The 25,108-nt window shown below is 38.6% G+C and overlaps 1 protein-coding gene and 1 pseudogene across 7 annotated transcripts in view; both read left to right on the top strand.

Annotated features, from left to right (window-relative positions):
• The window catches only part of Syt1 (synaptotagmin 1), a 544,812-nt gene that overhangs the window by 228,754 nt on the left and 290,950 nt on the right, over nt 1-25,108 (top strand). The window lies entirely within an intron of this gene.
• LOC134479869 (high mobility group protein B1-like) overlaps nt 8,648-25,108 on the top strand; it is a 37,189-nt pseudogene continuing 20,728 nt past the window's right edge.

The following is a 25,108-nucleotide window of genomic DNA, read 5'->3' as shown; positions in this document are numbered from 1 at the left end:
GTCTTAGGTGCCTAAGTCCTTTTAAAAGCCTACACTTTTCAGAAGTTAACTACATATACATGTAAACACACACACACACACACACACACACACACACACACAGGGGTGGGGAGGATAATGATCATTTCCTCATTTAGTTTTCCAAAAATTATCTATATTTCTTGTCCCCGCATAATAGTAAGCAATAGCCATGTGGTGCAGTCCCATGGACAGTGAAACATGTCTATAGTCATCTGTTTCCAGCACACAGCTATATTCAGAGGCTGTGCTTAAAGAACGAAGAATAGGTAAGTTCCATTGGAGATTCTGAATGGAGATTACAGTATACAGTTCCCCCGGACAGTTAGCCTTCTAATGATAGCAATACCCTACCAACGCTGGAAAACAGACATTAGGACGAAAGTGTTCAATTTGCAATCACAGGAGAATGAAAATAAGGCCAATATTGAATCTGTTGTCACAGCTAGTAGGAACACGGAGAAGACGCTCCAAGAGTTTATTTCTTTTCTCCCTACAGTGGGGCTTATTATAATAATAATTTTCACTTAGATGGTTAGTCTACATTAAAAAGCAGTGATTGGAATGGCTTCTATGCCATGTGGTGCATTACATATAAGAAAGGCCCCTGAATTCAAAAGCCTTGGGATTTTTATGAAATAACAAGCACGTCTAAGATTTATATTTCTCAAATGTAGATTAGGAAATCTCTTATCTCAGTAAATTTGAGTTTCGATTAATTCAGATTACCGTCTAACTGAAATTATGCTCTCTATGTTGAGTTATATTTTTATGCCTACATGTAGCAATTCAAATTCATGTATTAGTGTGCGGTACTAGGGATAGCATTGTCTGATCTTACTTTCTTAGTTATAGCAGTATTCTCTATCAGCCCCAGAAACTCTGAGATATGCATTTATCCTGTTGTTTTGAAAGCCCGTAATAATTCTGGAGACCGTCTTCCATTCCTGAGCACAGTGGAGCACACCCTGGTGGGGAAGCAGTGCTCAATGGGATCTCCCTTGAACAAGTCCTGAACAAGAAACCTGGACTTTCTCATCTTTAAGATCTCAAGGACATCTTAAAACTAAACCAGTCCTTTAGAAAGCCTCTGGCTTGCTGTAGTTTAAAAGACTCTCAAGCACAAAATACATTGTCTATCCCTCATCTGTGAGTGGTCCTTACCCATTCACTTCGAAAGTAAATACATTTGTTTGACAGAGTCAAACTTTTGGCAGATGAATCATTTTATTTTATTTATTTATTTATTTATTTATTTATTTACTATCTATTTTTATTACTGTAGAAATTACTTGCTAGAAAAGTATTCTGCCTTTGGGATAAATCACCAGCCACAACTCATTTCATGTTTAATGCTAAATTATTGATACTGGAGAAGAACAGTGAAAGGAATGAATAGACAGATACCAATTATATGATATCAATATGTTTAGATGGAGAATGAGGATTATGTAAATGGTGTTTTTAACCTTATATACTGAACATCTGCATTACCTTGGGACACCTGGATACTTGACAACCAGCAGCCTCAACATGATTAACTGATCATTTCAGGTTTTTAATATAAGTTATTTGGCACCAAGGCAAAACAAATTTAATGATTATTAATTAGCCTTCAGGTACAAGGAGAGTTAGAAAATTTTCAGCTGTGAAATATTTGAAAAAAAAAAACCCAGACACTACACTTAGACTGTGCAACCAAAATCCAGATGTAAGATAAATCAGCACTAATTCTGGAAGAAACATATGCAAATAGATCTTTTTTTCTATCTGTAAGATAGAAACTCAAACACACTCAGAAATGGGGAATGAATACGTAAGGTTTGTAGGCAAATATCAAATGTGAAAAAATGATGGAGACAATTCTTTGACATTGTTGTAAACTGACAGCAATCGTACCTGGTACTATTTATCCATTATCTTTAAGTCAGAATCCAAATTAATAAGTACCACTCGGTTGTCACATTATTACGGAAACCACGGTACAACCAAAAGGATGGTATTAGATTGATATAGTTGGTCACTTCCTCTCTCATTCCTTTGCCAACAAATTTTAAGAAGACAGGTAGAACAGTGAATTTAGGATCATGAACACAAGTTTGGAAAAGGTCCCCAGTCCTTTTATACCCCTATGACAAAAGCTGACCCAAAGGAAAATGGTTGTGTCGAAATGAGAATTTAGACCAGGCCAAAAGCTCTTGGCAGAATATAGAGCAATACATGTGGACAGTGTTGACGATGGGGCTTATGGGAATGGAAGTGGAAAAGTGCAACCTTGGCGTGAATTCTAGACATTTCTGTTGACTGTTATGCTATCACCTAGGTGATACAGCCCTGAGCAGGTCTATTAATGGGTTTCAGGAGTGGTTTAACAGGTGAGAGATGATTTGTCCGAAATGCGTGCTGCACCACTGCAGGGCTTGGGGTCATCTAGTGAACAAAAATGAAGGACGGAGAAGCTTCCATGACTTCCAACACAGCATGATTACCTATGTCACACTCTTCTGCCTTAGGTTCCTGTAATGACATACTAAATCCCTCAAACTATGAGCCAGAATAAACTTTCCCTTATCAAGTTACTTTCAATGTGGATTTCTTCACAATGATTGAAAAAAAACTAGCAGAGTTCGATGTTGAAAAGATTAAAAAGTTGGAGATTGAAAGCTATGGCTATAACTCTGAAAGCATATCATGTCCCTGGACTAGTTTTTCATGAGCTCCCTTGTTGGTATCTTCCAGAGTAAGCCACACTTCTGTGGATGTTTACGGTGTATATGTAAAATAAACAAAGGGAAGAAAATGAATTACTACATCCTTACCTCCACAGCAGACTATAGGCACTATTATATGTCAGAAGCCATGTGTTACACAAGTTAGGACTGGTCCCTCTTCTCCTGCCTTTTAAAGTTTATCCTCCTTTCCCTCTGTCTCCCAGCTACTTCTCTCATTTCTTTCTGTAATTGGTTTAAAATTAGCGTAAAAAGTTGGGCTTATGTCGTTTGTCTAGCAGCAAGCAAGGGGAAAGGCATTACGCATGTAGAATACAACAGTTGGCCCTTTTGTACATAGTAGCTCAGAAAGGAATTTAACAGTCTTCAAACAACCCTGTCCTTCTGGTCCCTCATTCTGCACAAAGCAATATAAACTCATCTCCCACAGAGCAGTCCTCAAGAAGCAGTTGCAGTCAGCATTACATACTACTGACCCTGCAACTGTAAGTCAGACAATTTATATATATATATATATATATATATATATATATATATATATATATATGCATCTACCATATGAGAAACCCCATATCTAAACATATTAACCTTTGTGGGATAATTTAAACTTTTATTTCAAAACAATAAAGTATATGCACACATACAAAGAGGTGACAAGACAAAGGAAGCAAAGCAAGCAGAATTAGAGACTATAGTGGGATTGCAGGAAGAGAAGAGTTTGAATGCATATCTGGGAACCTCTTTGCTACTGAATCTGAGCCAAACAGCTGCTGAGGCTTCAAGCCCTGCTTGGATCTTAAAGAAAAGGACAGCTACAGGAATCCTAGCATCGCGAGCCAAGGAGGAGGCAAGGAGCAATTGAGGAGAATCTCCAGGGTGGCCTCCAGAGGAAATGAGGGATTCTAACAATAGCTTGCCTGCAGGGACAGATGATCAAAGCCTGCCCAACAGAGTGGTCCTTGCCAGGTGGGACGACTGTTGCCTCCAGTATTGGTCACCTTCCAGGTGACAGCCTTTTTAATCGAGAAACTTTAAAAATAAAAGGGGAGGCTGGTACCTTCAAATCGGGTATTTTTAAGTCCTTACCGAAAAAGAAAAAGTACCTTAAGAAAATTAGTAACACAACAAGCCAAAACTACAAAAAATTTTCCAAAGGGAAAATGAGTGAATTAGATGGCCAAGGCTTATCTGGAAGAGTCGGGATGCCCATGAGACTGTATCAAAATGTGTCACACCGTGGTGGCTGTCTCTGAAATAGAACTTAACTAAAGGAAACTGACCAAAATCAACAGAGGAACGACAGCCTGCCCATGGAGATATAGGAAAGGAAGCCAACGTTCTCCATGGAAGTATAGGTTACCTCTGCAGAGAGAGGTCAGACCTGCAATGCCTGACCAAGCTACGTGTGTTCCTGAGCCATGGCACAGCAGGTATCTGCTAAAAAGAATCTGCTCATGGAGAGACCTCCAGCACGTGTCCATAGGGATTTACCTACCGAGATCCTCCACCCGGCTCCATTTCTAACAATAAAGCACAGCAACTGGGCTTATTCTTCAGCACGGAACATGGATAAACTATGTACACACACTGAGATAACGACTGAAATTGAGACAAATTAGCCACATTTACATACAAATGAATTTCAGGGGCCACCATCATCCTCTCCAGTAATTTGACAAAAAAAAAATTGTAAGACTTAAGTCATTTAGGTTTGTAAAAATGTAATGTGAGACGTGCCTTCCCTTGTACGTATGAGGGTTTGAGAGTTGTGATGTAACGTATGATGGAGAGGCAGAGTAAAGAAGTCCTTGGGTCTGAGGCCAACCTGGAGCAAGCAAGCCAAGTTGAATTTGCTCCACAAAACTCACATGTCAGACTGTGTGGCAATGCTGTTATCCGCTTGTAATCTCGGCTCTGTGGCACTTTAGCCAGCTGGGTTGCTGGGTTTGCTAGCCAGGCAAGCTAGTCTGCTTTGTGAGTTGGAGGTTAGTGAAGGACTTTGTCTAAAGCAAGAAGTCTCTAAAACCAGGGGTTGTGCTGAAGAACAACCCTGGGTGCTGCCCTCTGGCCTTCACATGCAAACATATACATGTGCACACACACACACACACACACACACACACACATACACACACACAAACACACACTTCTATGTGAAATGCCATAGTTAGAAAATATATACATCGCACATACAGATGTTTATAATTGCAGAGTGTAACATAGCTGGATAAAGATAATTGTGGTCAGACTTAATGACCCACATTTGATCACCAGGACTTATATGGTAGAAGGAAATACCTACTCTAATCAGCTAACCTCTGTAGGGGTGTGGGATACATGTGCCTAAGTGCGCGCATGCACACAACACACACACACACACACACACACACACACACACACACACACACCTACACACCTACAGGTTGTCCTTTGACTTCCCTGTGAGCACTGTAGAATGCAAAATGAACAACAGTAAAATAGAAAGCAAAGGTACTTACAGGATCTCAAATTGTGTTATGCATGTACCTACACTCTGAAAAAATATGCGAAATGAGTCAATGTAAATAATCCTAGGTACCTATAATTATATACAATATTGGGCAACGTTCTCATATATATTTGAGGAAATTGGTTACATTCGGGACAGAAGTTTAAGCTGAGGAACATCTAATTATTAGAGAGTGTGTGCTGTCACCAGCATGTCAGCATGCACCAGTGTGTCAGCATGCACGTGTTTATTATTACACAAGGACATAATTTTACTGCAATTTTCCTATTAAGTGAAATCAAAATTATAGTAATGGATTTCACAAATGGCCACCATAGCAAGACAAAAATCACAGACTGTAGAAGAATAAGGGGCAGTAAAGGTATCTGATATGACACAGGTGTAGAAATTGCATCTGGTGGTTTGCTTTGAGAACAAGTGTTGGACAATCCAGATGCTACCATTTATCAGACTGGATTTTTAGAGAGCAAAAAATCTTTACCTCTTAAAGATTCACTTTTTTTTCAGCTTAATAGGGGAGGGCACAATTTAATATGCTAAATGGTAGAGCAAAGGTAGAATGCATTGCTACAGGCACATTAAGATAGCAGAGAAATAAAAGTTTGGACTGTACCTGAAATCAGTGTAGAAGAGGATACATGCCATTCTCTTTTCCAGATGTTGTAGTTTCCAAGCTGCAACATAGTTATCATAAAGATATTGAGAAGGTAAAATGGAATGCTGTAACCTAATAGTGAGCTTCAGGTACTTCCTGTGAGATCCTTACCAACCTCTCAATAGCCATATATGCACCTCTAGCATGCTGTGTAAGCAGACCTGGGATCTACAACTGTGTTGCTATGCTGAAATTGACAAACTAATGGAGGTTCTGAGGTCCAGATTAAACACAGCCTCCGACCACCAAACCTTTCACTTGTATTCACTCTGGGTTTACACAAACTGGAGCAGCTAAGAAATGAGAATCATAGCTTTAAACATTGTCTATAGAAGACTAGTAGACATCTGTGTTCAAGGGACAGCATTTACACATTGTGTGTATGTGTGTATGTGTGTATGTGTTCACACTGAGATAGCATATCTTATTTATAAATTAAAATTCAAATACTGTCTTAAATAACACAATAGTTTAACTTAGAATGTATGATTTTAAGCTCTTTTCCCATGCACTTTACAGAACTTAGTAAAAATAACTGAGTGTTGCCTTGGAGTTAATATGATTAGTGTAATTAATAACCCAAAAATGTATCATGCTCAAAAATCCTACACTGTTCTCTTCTAAATTTTAAATTGCCCAAAAAAGGTGTTATATAGTTAGTAGAAAATTCAGTTGTTGATGTCCCATGGCCAAATCTTTCTTCGCTATTCACCATAGAGCCTGCTCAAGTGGTATTTCTCCCAGTTATGTCTCATGGTGTTAGAATAACTTGGATTGAGGCATCTAGTCCTAATTACAGAACTGCCAGGAACTGGAAATGCAGGCCTCATGTGTGAGAATAAGGCCATTTCTCCAGGCTGTCCCATACATGGAAGCATGGGACAGCACCACAGTCATCTTCCTCACATCTGTTTTACTCCCATGACCAAAAGTCAAATATGCACATTTGTACCTAAGACGGAAATAATTGAGAACTTTCTCCATATCCTAGAGACATCTTAGGGAGATCAATGGAACAACTCAAAGAAAGTCTTGGGGGGAATTATCGACAAGATAAACTCTAAGGTTAATTAAGAAGAAAATTGTAGGCTATAAAATATGCTCGCTAGGGTTGAAGACTCCGCCACATGAACAACGTGACGTTAAAACCAGGTAGATTGTCTTGCGTGATGGTGAGTAGTAAATAAAATAGCGCATAAAATACTTTCCCATGTGACTAACATTAAAAAACTAAATCAAAGTGCTATGCAACTCACTCATTTTCTTTTAGATCCCAAAGAAATCCAGGGTGAGTCTCATTCAGTACCTGTGGCTCCTCCCAGAACTTCTCACCTTTCCCCTACTCACACCTCTCTAGCCCAGGGCCTTCGCTTCCTGCTCCGGATTCCTATGTTACTCATGTATTGAGCTATGGGCTCTCTTGATTCCCATACACTCTTTTGGTTCTCTTGGCACCTTTGTTTCCTCTCCTCTTCTCTTCCTTCCTCGTTCTCCCTCCCACTCCCACCCGCTTTCCTCTCCTGACTCTGTTGAGTCTGCTGGTATGGTCAGTCTTGACTCTTCCAGATGTCTATGGCTATGTTCTCCCTCATAACTGCAATAAAAACTTTCTCTCATCCACACCTAGGAATAGTCTTGTCCCCATTTTCATGCACCATCATCCACCACTGATAAACTAGCCAAGTCTGTAATCGTCTTCATCGTCTTCATCATCATCAACACCACCACCACCACCATCATCATCATCACCATCACCACCACCACCACCATCATCATCATCATCATCATCATCATCATCCAGTTGCTGGATACCATGTGTGTGCGGTCATTTTTAATCTATTTCAGTTTTGCTCTCTTACTGAGCTATTCCATATCAAGTACTGGAAATAAAATACAGCCTAGAATAGAGGGTAATGAGTAATGAGTTAGCAGATTTCAGAATGCCGTGATGAGAACTAGCTGTTTTCATCAGATAAGCATGAATATTGAACAAATGGTATTTGCATAGAGCACTTCCTCATGCACAGCCGTTTCTTGTCTGACTTTCTGAATATTGTACTGATTACATCTTTCCTGGGAGCACAGATTTGTGAAATGGTCACTAAGCAAGATGTCGTCTCTGTCTTATAGAGAAGGTCTCGAGAACCTTGTTCTTTAGGAAGAAGTTGTGTTGGCCCACCCTGACTTAGCACATTTTAGCCCCTAAAGGGGAAAATATACCACTAGGGTTGTCAAATAGCATTGGTGCAATGTGTCTTCATCTGCTTGCCTAACAAGCTCTCAGTGACCAGTGAGTTTTCTCCCAAGGCTGGGCACACTGTGTACAGCAAACCCAGGCTGACAGATTCACATGTGGCAGGATGTTCTTGGTAGGCCTCCAGGCATATGAGACTCAGTTATAAAGCCTCTTCCTTCTACATCAAATTAATCATATGTTATTCCCCATCACCATGGCAATATTTTTTTGACTCCTTATTCTGACAAGCTTGAAAAGGCCTATGATGGGCTTGAAGTATAACCTAGAGCTGCAGTGCTCTGAAACAAAACGAGAAACAACAACACATTGGCACTTACCTTCACAACTGGGTTCATACGTGATTCAACCCTCTGCTAGCTTTATGTTTGTAAATTATGCCTTTGTCTTGGATGAAATTGTGGGTACTATGCTTGCAGAGCAGTTCATCTATCTCCCAGATTTGTAACACTCTTGCTAGTTCTGCCCCCTTTTTTATTGCAAATGGAGCTTCAGTGCCTGGGTTATGGGAGAGATATCAAAACAACAGAAGGAGTGTTATCGCAAACCCTTTATGGAAATCGTTAACTTGTGGTAATTAATCTGAATAGGACATTTGTTTTAATTCCATCTAAACGAATAGAATGCCATTTCCTTTTTCTGACTACATAATTTAATGCCCATTTCGACTCATACATTATATGGATAAAGTTGTGAACCACAACTGTGTGACTGGGTTATCTCTTCCGTTACATAAGCATATATTTTACAATGTGTGTGCACCTGGCTCCTGGGTTTCAAAGATGGCTGGGACATTGTCCCTTACACTCAGAAAGATTTTAGCCATGCTAAGAAACAATAAAGAAAACAGAGGGGCATACAAATAGCAGCAGAGAATAATAGGGTTAGAGAAAAGCTTCCTGGGGAAAGAAATGTGTGAGCTCTAAGTAAAGGAGTGAAACATGAGAACCAGAGAATGAAGTCAGAGTCAGGTCTCTGCTTAACCAAAAGGATCCAATTGAAGAGAAGTGAACGGAGGCATGAGAACAGATTGCATCGGGTTCATATTTGTTTTGACTCATTGATTCTTCCCTCTCCTTTATGAAAACCCCTTAACGTGTGTGACCCAATTGTCCTGTTCAGCTTAAGGAAGTGGCTTTCAGAGCTCCCCCAACAGGAACACATCATTGAGTGAAATGTCACAGCAAGAGCATACTAAGGCATACTGCCTTCATTTCTAATCTATAATGTTATATATTAACTGTACCTTTTCCTTGGAATTACTGTACTTACTGGGTCAGATCGTCTTTTAAACATTGAGCAAGATGAAGGCTTCGTTTCATGGTGTTCTGACCTAGTGAGAGTGGAGTAACCCGGGGAGGGGCGTGGGGGCAGACAGCAAGAATAAATGATACTGACAGAATAGCTGGAGGAGAGAAAGGCACAGATTGCATGGGGACTCACAGCCATGGTAAGAACTCAGAAATGTAGGCCAAACAGCAGCATGATCTAACTGAAACTTTAAAAGAATCTCTTATTCTAAACACATAGAAAGAGCATAGGGAAAGGGAGGGAGGGAGATTAGCTCACTAAGACACTTGTGACTTAGGACCAGATGGGTGTGTACACGTAAGGGGTTGTTCTGGTATGTGCATATAAGGGCTTGGAGAGAAATGAACAGGATCTGGATTTGTTTTTAAGATTTCCCAGGCAGAATACTAGACAAGAATGAGTCATCAGTATTTGGCCAAAGTAAAGAAACTGTGACTGCGAAAATACTTGATGAGAGAAAAAAAAAAAAAACCCAACTCCCCATAGAAGTACAGTTTTCACTTTAGACATGTAAGTAATAAAGAGATGGGTGAATGCAATATGATATTGCAAAAGGACAAGGGCTTGGTTTGCTTAGGTAGATCAGTGAGAAACAAGGAAAAACAAGAGAGAAAGACATTAGATATTATGGTGAACTGGAATTCCAACCTAGGAAGTGAGAGACAGGAAGGCTTCTAAAATACATCATCTCTGTAACTGAGCCAGAATTCCATGGGATGGCCAAAAAGAAATAAAATGAAGTCTAAATGACTGGATTTTAGATCGCTAACATGAATACCTGGCATGCATTTTGTTGTTGATGGACAGCAGTTAAAATTAAAGCCAGTTGATGTAAGATACATATATTAGCATTCATCATATGACGTAATACAGACCTATCCAATTCTGCTTTGCTCTCCTTAGAATCACAGAAGCTCTTTGCATTTTATTCATCTTCCTTCTGTGAGAGGGTATCTATCTTGGTGCCAGTTATATGATCCATACCCACTGAGGAAGTAAACTGAGAAAAGAAAATAGTTCATGCCAAAAACAGGGACTTAGTGGAAAGGGCAGGTTCCTCTGTCTGGCGCAGCCACTAATGCACACAGAGGATCCACCTTAGCTGAGAAACCCCGGACATCCATTCAGCATGACGAGGAGCCTCATGCTACTGCTCACAGCCCAAACTACATTGTAGTGTCTGGCTACTCCCTCCATTTCCACCACCCTATGTTGACAGTGACCCATAGGGTTTCAGTGTCCCCCTTTCTTTTAATTTGCAAACCACCAAGTCACACTGAATCCCCGGCCTCTCCAGGGAAACTACAAATCGATCGTCGCTTCCTCCCCTCCCCAGGTTCAGGGTCATGTAAGTGTGCACTAATTCACTCAAAACTCTGAGGAAAATGCACCAGTATCGAAGCGCTTCTATGGCACTGATTGCTCCCTGGGTGATTATCCCAATAGCGACTGTGGGAAAGCCCCACGGTGAAAGTGATCACTGCAGTTTGCCTTGTGTGGGCTATAACCATGGTCCGGGGTGAACAGTCTAAAACCATCTCTATTTTCTCTGCTGCTCGTCTTTTCAATACAAGTTTATTTACCATACCTCCTGCTTGCTCTTTGTGGGTGATGTGTCTTGAAAAATGGAATAAATTCTGTCTCTCCACTTGAAAGCTCCATTTCTTTGTACTACAGTAAAACTGTCCCATTAAGAAAGTTCTTCAAAAGACTTAAGAATAAAAGTTACTTTAAGGTGGTCGAAACCTGTTCGGGTTTTGACAGCAATAAATGAAATTAAAAGACTTAGAGACCTTTATTTCTCCTCCAGTCCCACTGACTGCAGATCATTCCAGAACATACGCTTGCACATTGGTTTTTGTGAGGTTGCCAGAGTTACTATCAAGTATTAGGTTTTATGAAAAAGAAAATAGAACCTGCCTGATGCCAAGCAAGTGGCCAGCTGGAAAAGGACATTCTGCTCACAAGCAATGTCCACCTTCTTAAGAGAGAGGCTACATGAACAGACTGTGCTAAGGATGTCCCATTCTTTAATACCTATAGTTCAGAGAAGCAAGCCCTCAAGACTTCCCAGGGAAGTAAATAAATATTCTACCAACAAGCCACAGTCACTATGTTCTTTAAAGGTGCTGATAGGTTTGCCAATGAGAGGTGGCATTTCAGGAGTTGGAAGCCAAATGTTGCAGAGGATGGAGGAGGGGGGCTACTAAGATTTCACACATTTGGGGAAAAGAAATGAACCATGATGGAAGAAAGAGCCCTGATGGGGCAGGAACAATGTGATGGCTGGGAAGTTAGACACTGAGAGCAGGGGTGAAGATGAATTAACTTGGGTACCAAATTAAAATGAAAGTCTATCTTATTCATGAGAATGGACTGAGACAGACTCGGGCAGATGAGGAGGCTAGGAGGGATTAGGATCTCTTTAGAAATCAGAATCTTTATCAATTAATGGCAGAATATGGAAGTGGGGACAAGAGAAAAAAAATGAAGTAACTTGTCCTTCCTAAGTGTCTTTTACCAAATCAAGAATGAATGAGAGGCTGGCTCCCGCTCTCACAGCCATTGCAGTACATTGAGCTCCATAGAGACAGTGCCGGGGCAAGCGAGAGCCGGACGGGCACTGGGCGACTCTGTGTCTCGCGGAGGAAAATCAACTAAAGATGGGCAAAGGCGATCCTAAGAAGCCAAGAGGCAAAATGTCCTCATATGCATTCTTTGTGCAAACCTGCCGGGAGGAGCACAAGAAGAAGCACCCGGATCCTTCTGTCAACTTCTCAGAGTTCTCCAAGAAGTGCTCAGAGACCATGTCTGCTAAAGAAAAGGGGAAATTTGAAGATACGGCAAAGGCTGACAAGGCTCGTTATGAAAGAGAAATGAAAACCTACATCCCCCCCCCAAAGGGGAGAACAAAAAGAAGTTCAAGGACCCCAACGCCCCCAAGAGGCCTGCTTCGGCCTTCTTCTTGTTCTGTTCTGAGTACCGCCCAAAAATCAAAGGCGAGCATCCTGGCTTATACATTGGTGATGTTGTGAAGAAACTAGGAGAGATGTGGAACAACACTGCCGCGGATGACAAGCAGCCCTATGAAAAGAAGGCCGCCAAGCTGAAGGAGAAGTATGAGAAGGATATTGCTGCCTACAGAGCTAAAGGAAAACCTGATGCAGCGAAAAGGGGGTGGTCAAGGCTGAGAAGAGCAAGAAAAAGAAGGAAGAGGAAGACGATGAGGAGGATGAAGAGGATGAGGAAGAGGAGGAAGACGAAGATGAAGATGATGATGATGAATAAGTTGGTTCTAGCGCAGTTTTTTTCTTGTCTATAAAGCATTTAACCCCCCTGTACACAACTCACTCCTTTTAAAGAAAAAAATTGAAATGTAAGGTTGTGTAAGATTTGTTTTTAAAAAAAAAAAAAGAATGAATGAGAGGCTGGCTGAGGTTGGAGTGGGTCAGTTAAGAAACCCGTTCTTTGAACTTGGGACCCAGAGGATTTTAGAAAGCAGTTTTTGGGATTCATGGAGAAAAATATCTCACTTTTATCATGACTACCCACAGGAACTGTTATCACTATGAAATATTGAATAGTATTTGGAAGTCCCTCTGGAAAACTAACATGTTTATAAGCTGTTAAGATCTTGTCAGATTATACTACATCTAGTCAAGAAGAAAAGCATTCCTTTGACCTCTCAAAAGCACAACCTCTTTGTATTCTCCTCTATGGAATATAAATTTATATTTAATGATAGAAAAGGGTAACTTTTAAGGATCTTAGAGATAGAAAAGCAGAAATTCAGAGCTACATTATCCTGGAGTTACCCTGATTAGAGATTTTATTTCACCTCCTTCGGGATGACTTAGCCGTGTCCTGCAATCTCTTACCTGACACACACAGTTATCTAAAACCCTAGAGACATCCCATGGTTTTTGAAAGCTTGGACTAGGGAATATAGCTAAGTGGTAGAAGGATTACCCAGCATGTTGAGGCTCTAAGTTCAAACTCCAGTACTGTGTTAAAACGAATAAACAAACAGTTTTATCTTCCAAAAATCCTTCCCATTCTGTTTTTACTTACCTTCCCTGGACTTTTGCTTCTTCTTCTTCTTCTTGGCTATCATGTATTGAGCTCTTTTGCTGTACTAAATTCCTGTCTCATATTTTTTTTTCATTCTCACTCCTAGTGGTTATGCAGATGAGATGTTTGTAACATCCGGTTTTAAAAACAAATCTCTGTGTGTGAAAATTTCCACAGGACCCCTAGAGTCACACACGTGCAAAGAATAAAAATCAGCATCTAAAATGCAGTATTTCTGACACAAAACCCCTACTTCATTCATTGAATTGTCAACTCTAAATAAGATCGATAAAACAAGGCCACTAGAAACTCTTTAGTTCCCTTGGTAACCCACTGGTTCTAGAACTCAGCACTTAATAAGGAATTTGTTGTGTTCCATTAATAAGAAAAGACAGTTCTGATGTAGTGACAATAAGAATAAATATAAATAGGAATAAATATAAAATCCCGAGCTACTGGGCCCCCTAAATATGCTTGGGTCTTGATGTGCTCGTGCTATAATGTTATGATATAGTAGACCATTCCAAATACTGTGATTCCAGATTGGGAGACATTTCAGTTACATTGTTTCAACGATCCTCAAAAAATAAACTATTTTCATCTTGAAAATGAAGGAAGTAAAGATTATATAACTTTGGGGGGGAATCAAAGATAATAGCATACTTTCTACATGTACGACATATTTCAAACCTTGTATGGATGCATCTATGCTAAATATACCAATGCAAATGCCTCTCTAAAAGTAAGTCAATGACTTTATAGCATGGGCAGTTGAATACCAAGTGAAAACACTTGGTAATCTAGGGTGGTCACTGGGCTAGGATGTCCATCCTTGAAGATCTGAGGTGTGAGCAGTGGGCTGCAGTGTTCTTTATCCTTGAGTTACTGGCCCAGATGCAATCTTAAAGAAGCTTCACTCTTAATGGTGAGGTAGGATAGAGCAACACACTGAAGAGGCGCATGAAGAGCACTCAGAGAGGAGCTGAGTGTTATGAGCTAATAAACAGCTCCTAACCCAGATCTGTGAAAAAGAACATGATTACACGCATGACCTCCCCATATCTTGCCCATATCCGGTGCATAAGCAGAATAAGGCTGCTTATTTAGTCACAAGAATACTGGCTAACCCCATTTTATATATATATATATCATCCTCCAGACTTTCTTGAAGCCACTTAAAGACAGTCAAAGAAATCATTTCAAAAATGGCCATCAATGGTAATTTTCTACATGGACCACAAACTTAAGAAAATGGAAAATAACAGGAAAAAAAGATTCATTCTTAAGAGCATCCTTAGTAACATTTTTCATACTTGGTAGTGATGAACATATGAACTTTACCAAATAAGGCTACATAGGCAGGCGGTGAATCACACTGGTTGGCTCACCCTTCATTATGTTACTGACTGATATTTTTCTTTTATGTCTGTAGTGCTCAGAGATTACCTGGGGCCTTGGCCATGCTGTGCCTCTACCACTGAGCTATGACCCCAGCTTCCCGAAGAGACAATGTTTAATTCCTCAATGATGCCATTTAATCCCTCTTACCAAGTGAGAAATATGTTAATTCAAAAAAATCCATTTCTCTAATAAAAGAAAAGCTTTCTCACACTAATGTTCCTTTGTCTGACCATAATTTATTCATGGCAGCTGGGAATTTTTCAAACAATACAATTTGGAGTAAACATATGCCTGGTTAATGTTATCCTTTAGAGCAAAATAAAAGATTAATAATTTAGAACCATATAGTTGGAAGTCATCTGTTTTTATGGAAATGTGTTCTTGAGGTAGAACAGCAAAGAATTATTAAAAATTTAGAAACGTTTGCAGAATTGCAACTTCCTAGATAGTTAATACCACCCCTTGTAAGCAAGAGATGGGATTTTTAACCCACATGTAGGTTGTCAACCTTAATCATAAGAAGAATGCTAATAGATGTCTTTTTCTGTAACCTACACCAGTGTTAATGACAAACACTGGGACACTTGGAAATAAAACATTAGTGTGTCGTTGTGGTGTCAGTGGCTTAGACACTGCTTACTGGTCATGGCGGGAGCTCTCATAGAGAATTTAAATACCAGAACTAAGAATGTTAGGGTGTCACTCTCTTTGTCCTTATCGTTCACATCAGAGTCTCAAGCAGAGCATTTCCATTCAACATCCCGCTAACACTCATGGCTGCCAAGCCTTAAGACTACAGTAGCCCATCTGTTGCCGAAGATTTATGGAAACTTCTATTTGACTTTCCATCTTTGGGATATTTATATAACCTTTAAAATAAATCTCACATTAAAATAGTTAAAAAATTGAAGTGCTTTTGGTCCCAAATATTATCTTAATTAGTAGTCCATGAATAGTAAACTGTTGAGTGCTTACACCAGCCATCTAAAGTATTACATTTTCTCATGTCTAAAGCAAAAAGAACAGTGATGAGAGAGAGAGAGAGACAGACAGACAGAGACAGAGACAGAGTCAGAGAGACAGAGAGACAAAGAGACAGGGAGAGACAGACAGAGAGAGAGAGAGAGAGAGAGAGAGAGAGAGAGAGAGAGAGAGAGAATGGATTGTTCAATGCCTCATAGCTCACAGTATAGGCAGCTGTGGCTTCAAGCACTCTGGATACCAAAGCCTCCTCTGAAACTCCAGGACACACCAGATATTAACATGTTTTCCTTGAAAAAAGTCTTCTTAGAAAGCTATAGAGGTAAGAACATGTTTCCAACACAAAAGAGAAATGGAGGTAGGAGAAAGGACTTACTTGACACAACAGTCAGACATTATTATAGGTATTTATGAAAATGTGCACAAGAAAAATTAAATATACACCAAGACACTTGCCCGGTAATGGGATCAGGGTGATTTTCCAAATTTGTTCTTTATTTACTACTTTACCTTTAAGGGAATTAGTGTTCATGAATGAATCATGTAATCAGAAAGTAATAATTGATTCAGATTATAGAACTCTTAAAATAGTTATAGTTGACCTACTTTATGAAATACATATTTGTTTAGATTGTAATATTTTGTTTTCATGCTTAGCTAACCTCAGAACTATACAAAAGAACTTCTCTATAATACCTATAATTTTTGTTGTGGGAAAAATTAAACTTTACATTCATATCCTGCAGTTCTCATTCTAGTTTGTTCCATGAAGAACAAAATGCAAATCACTGTCTGCTACTGAAAGTAAAGATGCCAGACTCAAAAGTGCGTAGCTCAGGTAGACAGCACAGGGCTGGAGAGTGTGAGGCCCTGCGTACGGGCCCCAGCATCAGAAAAATCAGTACAGTTTTTAAAGGGAAAATAAATGTGAAATTTTTACCCCACTGCAATGGAAAATGTATGAGCCTTGAAACACTAGAGGGCGTTTTGGATCAGGCCTACAATCCTGGCATTTCATAGGCCAAACTGAGCCAATCCCAAGTTGAATTCAAGGCCAGCCTAAGCTGTATAGTGGGAACTACTCTTGAACAAAACAAACAGCGTTATTTAAAGGCAAAAGCTATGAGACGGAATGGGTTCTTCATTAGCACTTATACTTCATTATGAAAACCAGAAGTTATTTTGATTTTAGGATCCATAAAAATAAGCCAGACCTTAACAGGTAAGACCTATGTTCATAGCAGCATTATTCACAAAGACCCAAAAATGAAGATAATTGATAGTGTTAATTGGAAGATAGATGGGTAAACAGAATAGGAAGTGTCCATGTCATGGAGTGAGCACATTTCAGTCTTCCAATAGAAGAAGCTCTACGTAAAAGAGATAAATCTGGGAAAGGTCAGATGAAGTAAAATATACTGAGGATACAAGGACTAATGCTGTACAATCACACCTTTGTGAGGGAACTACAGTAACCAACCTAGAGATGTCGCCACCAGGAGCGACAGAAGTGGATACGGTAGTCAGAGGCGAGATTGTCAGAGAAGAGTAAAATATTCCCAAGGCAATGGTTAAGATGCTTGCCAAATAATAATAATGTTAGTTTGTTGATGTTTCATTATTGTCCCTTTAAAATTAGTTAAAATGACAAAGTTTGCTATACATAATTTGACACCATAAACACAAAATAGAATAAAAGGCATTAAATATCATTTGTCCAATTTATTCTTGCCTTCAATATAGATATTTTGAAAGCTTGAAATCTGATCAACTAATAAGGAATATATACTCACAAAGATTATTTAATGCACATACTAAATGACATGAATTTTACGCACACACACACACACACACACACACACACACACACACACACACAACTCCTAAGAGTTATAAAATGCTGAGGCCCATTAGAGGAAAAAGTTGTTATAAACAATATGATTGAGAGAGGATAAAGAAGAAACAGAAACAATACCATGTCTTCCAAGTGGCGACTTTAATTTTGACCTTGAGTTCTTGGTGAGCCAATCATAGGAAAGGAACTCCTTGTTACACAAATAATAATTTTGTATTATATCTTGCATTTGACCAAAGGATAGACAGACTGCTTGCACTAGACTAGTTAGACCCCAACTCACATAGTTTTTAGGAAACAAGTTAGTCATTAGATAAATTCTGGTAGTGATTAGCTGATCTATGTCATTAAACAAAGAGAAAAATATAGTAGCTTGGAGGTTGACGAGGTATATCAAGAAATCTTTCTGTGAAGTAGTATTCCTAAATAGATGGTAACAAGAAAATATTAATAGTCTCAAATATTCAGGGACCAGTGTTTAAGAAAGAAGGAATACCATGTGCAAACTCCCTTACACAGAAACAGTGTCATTCCTGATTTTAAAATACAAAAAGTCTTCTGCGGGTATTGAAAACAGGGGTGGTCTGGGATTGGTTCAGATCTAAGAAGTAGACAAGATGGGACATGAGGATTGGATAACAAATAGTATCCCAGGCAGAAAGAATAACAAGGAAAGAATGGAGAACACAGAACACAGAGCACTGAGTGATGGGATAAGAAGCTGGGCCTCAGAGCCCATGTTTCCTGGATTTCAGTTGGTGAGCAGTTGGTTGATCATCTATGTCTTCAAGTCTCAGGCTTCTCAGCTTTATGCAAGAGTAGTAACAGTTCTTAACTTGCTGTTAATGTTGGGCACTACTTGGTGCAATGCATGAATAGGGCTGATGGTGTGTCTTACACAATGGTAACCAACCAAAAGCTACCATTTTAGAATATTTGGGAAAGAATTTAGTCCAGTTCTGTCTTCTGCATGGGAAATTGAAGGTAAGACTAATCCTACAAGCCAATAGGAATCAAGGTTGGCAGACAATGGAGGGTCAGACCTTCATAAGTTTGAATGATAATTACATGTAGTTTGGACTTGCAGAATGATATATCAGCATGGGCTCAAGAAAGTGCCCTATACAGAATTTTTTTATACTGAACATAGGATAATAAGCTATACAGCAGTTTTAAGTTTTCTCACCAATAGAGACCAACTAGAGTAAATTGAGTGGAGACATTGCAGAAGGCAAGATGGCAGGACCTTGTGACCAAGTGAGTGAACGCTGGTTCAACATGAGCAACCTGAAATGGTCTGGAAGGAAACAGTTTGAAAATCTGGCTTGGCAGCGGCTACTCTGGTTTCAGAATGTAACAAATAACCAACCAGCATCAAGACTTGCGTAATTTAAATACAGGGGCAGGGGAAGGGGTTGGAAATGTCAGTTGGAGTGTCAGTGTTTATCACAGCTCTGGAGCCTAGTTGTCACCAAAGAGAATGGAGATACTGTACAGTACCCAATGCACAGACCTAAAGTCCCAAATCGATTTCAAACCCTAACAAGACCAAAAAAGGTGATGATGTTACTCATTGGAAAGGGTTGCGGGTGGGGGTGGGGAGCAGAGGGGAGCAATCATCCATATGGTGTCAGGAAAGGCAGAACACAGACAGATTCGGCACTGGATACTGGCTATAAATGACACCTAAATAATAAGTTTAAGGTCTTTAATTCGTACATACTGTTTATTAGATGCCAGACACATGTCTTGAAACTGTTGATAATGGTTTTGTCGCATAATAAGAGTACAAGAAAAATTCTTGAACTCTGTGACACTTCTCTGTATATTCTAGTTTACAAAGTCCTTTTTTAAAAAAGTTCCATTTCTTAAGCTTAGAATAACTTCCTGAGGAGGCTGTAAAATATTCAAAAACCCAGAATAGCTACCTAGAAATGGGACCTGTTCACAATATAAAAACACTTTCCTTTGCCAAAGCTAAAGGGGACAAGTTATTTTGTCTTTAAATGACTCTTGTCCTACTGTGCCATTAGGGATACATATTAAATAAAGTGTTATAGTGAACTTTCTTCTTTACTCTGCCAAATTTTCTCAATGCTCAGAAATTAACAAAATGATTAAAATGTATCTAAATCAGCTAAGAAGTATAAAATGTGAACGGTATCACAAACCAGAAAGAAGTCAAATTCTTTCTTAAACAATTCTAAGGCAAAAGAGGATGGTAATTAGTAATTGTAAAATTAAGAATTTTTTATTTTTAATGTAATTCAGAGAAACTAAAGTGGCTAATTATTATTGTTCCTAGTAATTAAAACTACTAATGGCATGAATTAATATAGTGTAAAATGAAGGTTTTAGTTATTAATACAAAATAATGTGAGAATATTGATAATATACTACCAAATAATTCCAATAATGCTTTAAAATATCAAACACATCAAATACTTTTGTTCTACAAAGGAAGAAAATATTGATTGAATTGATGCCTTTGATACAATTTTAACAATCATACTCTAGTCATATTCTCATAACCATATCACCCCCTGCATCTCTCCTCCATTATTTGCAATATGGAATTGCTTCCTTCAAATGCATTTTTCCCAGTGTAGAGTGACTGGAAGAATTACCACAAGCCTAGTAAATATTACAAAGGCTTCAACTATAAGAATCTAGGTACAATGTAAATTCCTGAACAAATAGCAACTTGATTTTGGGTCTCTGACAACGATTTTACCAAATGGAAACGATTCATTACTTGTTAAAGAAAACACCGAAGTCCCCCACCCCCTCACCAAAAAAATCTTAGCAAAATTTATGGGAGCCATATTTGGAAAATGGTGAATCTTTGTTTTCGAAGAAAAGCTAACAAAAGGACTGAGATGGGCCAGAGAGTCCTGTCTTGCAAAAACACAAACTATAAATATAGGTTTGCATTGGTAGCTAATCTCTGGAGGGAGCTATATAAAGGGTTGATAGAAAAACAGGATTGTTCACTTCTTCTGTACATCTTTTGTGGTGGCCATTGATCCTTTATCCTCACTTGTCTATCAATTAAAACAGTCAAGAAATTAAAAATTAGAAAATGTTACCAATGTAGCAAATATTTAGTATCAATGGTTTAAAATTCATGCTATATGACTGTTGCCAATTAATTCATCCCAAAAGAAACTTTCATGTTTTCAAACAATGGACAGAAGAAATAAAAAACTAAAAGTCCAGTATGTTTTTCAAAGTCATTTGTTTGTGTGTGTGTGTGTGTGTGTGTGTGTGTGTGTGTGTGTGTGTGTATGAGAGAGAGAGAGAGAGAGAGAGAGAGAGAGAGAGAGAGATTTTACCTCATGTAACTAACCTTAACTATGTATGTACCTAAGCCTAGCTTTAAAACCTGTAGTTCCCAACCTTTTCTAACACTGTGACCCTTAATTCAGTTCTACATTGTGGTGATCCCAAACCATAAAATTGTTTTCATTGGTACTTCATAACTGTGATTGGCTACTTTTATAAATCATAATGGAAATACCCAATACACAGAATATTTAATATACAACTCCTGTGAGTCGTTCAACCCCCAAAGGCATCACTACCCACAAGTTGCTTTAAACTCTTAACATTACTACCTCATCCTCCCAAACGTTGGACCACCATGCCTGAAAGAATAATTGCTTATAACAAAATTAAAACTTTCAATGGAGAGACAGCAGTCATTTTTTCTTTAGCCATATATTACGCATGTACAGGTTTTAAGTCTGGCGAGATGAAAATAGAAAAGACCCTCTCAATGTCACTTGAGTAGGAAAGCCAAGGAGCAAATGGAGTCTTCTTAGCAGTTAGAACTTTTTAAATAAATTTTCCTTAAAATTATTGCTTTCTTAATTTATGTATGAATACCAAATACTGTTTTGCCCTAGATTCCTATTCCCAACAGATTATTCTTAATATTTATGATGCAATGTAGAAATACACTGTTTTTCTTATAGAAGTATTAACTGGTAGGTACAGGAAGAACTATAATAATATCAAACTAACTCAGTGTTGACCGCGCCATGTGCTGGGTACTGTCCTACACTCTTTGTGCACATAAACGTGTGCAGTCACCGAGCTCTTTCTAGTAGATATTGCTGCTTTACTCTCTTTCCTGATTAAATCTGAGGTCGGAAACATAAACACATATCTGGAACAGCACAAGGACTCAGCCAGTAGGTCTCAAGAGGTCGGTGCAAAGACTTCGTGCCTGTCTCAGTTGCCCACTTGCCATCATTCCTGGGAGATTACTTTAGCTATAATGTCCTCAGCTTGACTGTAAAATGAAAATAATAACCCTTGGTAATGCTGGGGAAACCATATGGCATTGTACATTACATCAACACTCTGAATGATGAATTCTGGGTACATGGGACTGTAGAAACCTAGATACTCATTTCGATATTTGAGCAAAGATGATTCTCTAAAAACATCTGTCATCACTTCACCACTTAGTTTGGCCCAGCATTCTGGAAACACTGTGGTATATAATATGGCTGGACCCAGAAGCTGACATTTGCCTACCTATAGTTTCTCTCACCAGTCTTTCATTATGGACTTATCTACTGGTAGCCACCTTAAAAAAAAAAACTCATATCCATAGATGTTTTGCTACATAAAATTTGCATGCAGTGAATAATAAGAGCAAAGCCGTATAAAGTTTTACAGTACTTATTACTATTGCCAAGGAACGACAGAGGAGATAAAGGCAAACTGAAATTAGCCACACAGAAGTGAGATATAGTGGATAGTTTATAAACAGCGTTTTTGACACTTTCAATCAATTTTGTTCGAATTAGCTTACATTGGTAACACTTCATTTCACCCCAACTTTGGCTGTTCAAGATATTTTCCTATTGACTTCTACTTCATTTCACAAGAGAACAGCAGAGACATGTTTGTTTTTGTTGTTGTTGTTACTGTTGTTGTTACTGTTGTTGTTTCTTTTCTCCCTTATATAAGTAGAGGTTAAAGGAAAAATCCTGCCTTATGCAAGAAATAGCTGAAGATACAGATCAATCATTTTGAATACAAAAAAAAAAGAGAGAAAGAACATACCTTCAATATTTTCTGTTGAATTTGGCCATGACGAATCATAAAAAAGTAATAATATTTTAAATTCCAAAATAAATTATAAATACAGACTTTGGGTAACTTTTTGAATCTCTCCTTTAAAAAAAAAAAGTCTGGATTTTAGATTTTATTTTCTAAAAAAAAAAAATCACACTAGAAATCTACTAAACATTTATTGCACATTCTTGAATGATATGTTTACATTTTCATTCTAATGGTGATTGTTGGAATCCCATTTATATTTTTGCTGCATCTAATTTCTTAATAAAATGGACTTTTACTTTTGTAACCTTTAATGTTCCACCTAACAGTCCAATGTAACCAGTGCATTTTAAACATTTATCGATTAGTTAAGGCAGAATTTTAATTAAGTACAAACTTAAAGCTAATAGATTTATATTTAAAATGGTTCTTATCATTGTTTTTAGGAAGTTAACAGAGGCAAGTGTTTGTTGGATCCATGGTAAGTGACCCATGGGTGCTCAGCGATGTGCCACTTGTTTTAATGAGCAGTAATTTTAGAATCGAGTCACTGTTGTTTCACAGCCACATAGTTCAAGGCTCTGCTGCCAAAGTGGCATTGGTGGGGTTGGTGACACAGTTAGGCTACGGTGTTATTTTTGACTCCCAAGAGCAACGTGCCTCACCTTTAACGCACACTGTGGATACATTGTAACTTACTTGTTTTCAGAACTATTCACTGTAGCAGTAGAAACAGCAGCATTGAAGCAGTAGAAACAAATGCAGTTTAAAATCTAAATTCTGCTTGCCTGTAGCATAAGAAAAAAAATACCAGCTGCACTTCAAAGAAGACCAGTATGTGTCTCAGTGGCCTAGAGGAGTTTGCTTAACAAAACTTGTCACAAGACCAACACCACAGGGTACAGTGAGTAATTTTATCCCATGCTTACTCACCTCCTAACACCAACATTTCTACAGCTCTTTCCCATTCTTTATGAGCATTGTCAAATATTCTCTCTTTTTCAGACACACCCTTTCTACTATTCTTCCACTTAGGCTCTAAGTTTATCCTACATGTTTGTTCACACATGATGGAATCCTGAGAAGCCTTGCTGCCATATTTCCTAACTTTCCCTCTTCTTTTCCAAAGGGATCCTGCTATCCTTCTCATTGTAGCATTAATGCACATGTGTTTGCACCTGTGCATGTACACACACATGCACACAAACATGAAAGCAGGCACACGCATGCGTGTACACACACACACACATACACACACACACACACACACACACAAAGGGAGAGAGACACAGTACTATAATTTTCTATTCATAGGTGAGTCTCTTCTAAGTTATTTGAAACTTTTAGGCCAGTATAATGAATTTTTCATTCATCTTTAGGTGATAATAAATTATAGTGGTCATTTTAAATTATAGAGTAGCAACCCAATACTAGCCGCAAACTAACACTTTCATATTTGTTGAAAAACTAGTTCGATGTGCCTCACAGTTTATAATGAGTTTTCCCTTATGTCACCCTACATGAATTTTATGGTGAGTTCCTTTGGTTGGTGCAATGTTCTCATGTGTAGGTAGCACGGAACCTTACGACAAAGAAGAGTTAAATGTTGTTCAAGGTCACAGATGATGTAATGGCACGATCTGAGACTCTAACTCATTCTGAATGTTTGACCCAGTGTGGTCTTCCCTCCAGCTCAGATGAGGAATTGATCCCCTGGTGAAATTTAACGAATTTCATGCTCTAATAAAATTTACTACACTGAAGTGGTTGCATTCTACAAAATGTCCTTCCATTGCAAGTTAACTATTTATTGCAGAGCAGAATAGTGATGAATAATAAATACAGCATTCGCCCTTTAAAAATGTAAAATTTAGGAGCAATGAACACAGGAAAACCAAAATAACTCACTTAAGACAGGGAATAAATGCTGAAAGAGTCAGGGGTTTGTCAAATGCACATTTATTAAATAACTATTCTGTGCACCAAGCTCAGTAACACCGTATGACGATTTTCAAAGAGTGGGTGTGTACTTGTTCCAGAATAACCGTCCTCTGAGGTGTGGTTAAGAACACTCACAGAAACAACGAGATCTTCAAGGAAATGTGACAAGCTGGTTAAGTTTAAGTATGTTTTAGTGGGTATATGTTGTGTGCTTGAGTGTGTGTGTAATGTGATGTGTGTGTGTGATGTATGTGTGATGTGTGTGTGTGATGTGTGTGTGATGTGTGTGTGTGATGTGTGTGTGTGT

This window comes from Rattus norvegicus, chromosome 7 (assembly GCF_036323735.1).
Source record: "Rattus norvegicus strain BN/NHsdMcwi chromosome 7, GRCr8, whole genome shotgun sequence".
NCBI lineage: Eukaryota > Metazoa > Chordata > Mammalia > Rodentia > Muridae > Rattus > Rattus norvegicus.
The sequence above is the reverse complement of the archived record's forward strand: the minus strand, read 5'-3'. Positions and strand labels throughout refer to the sequence as shown.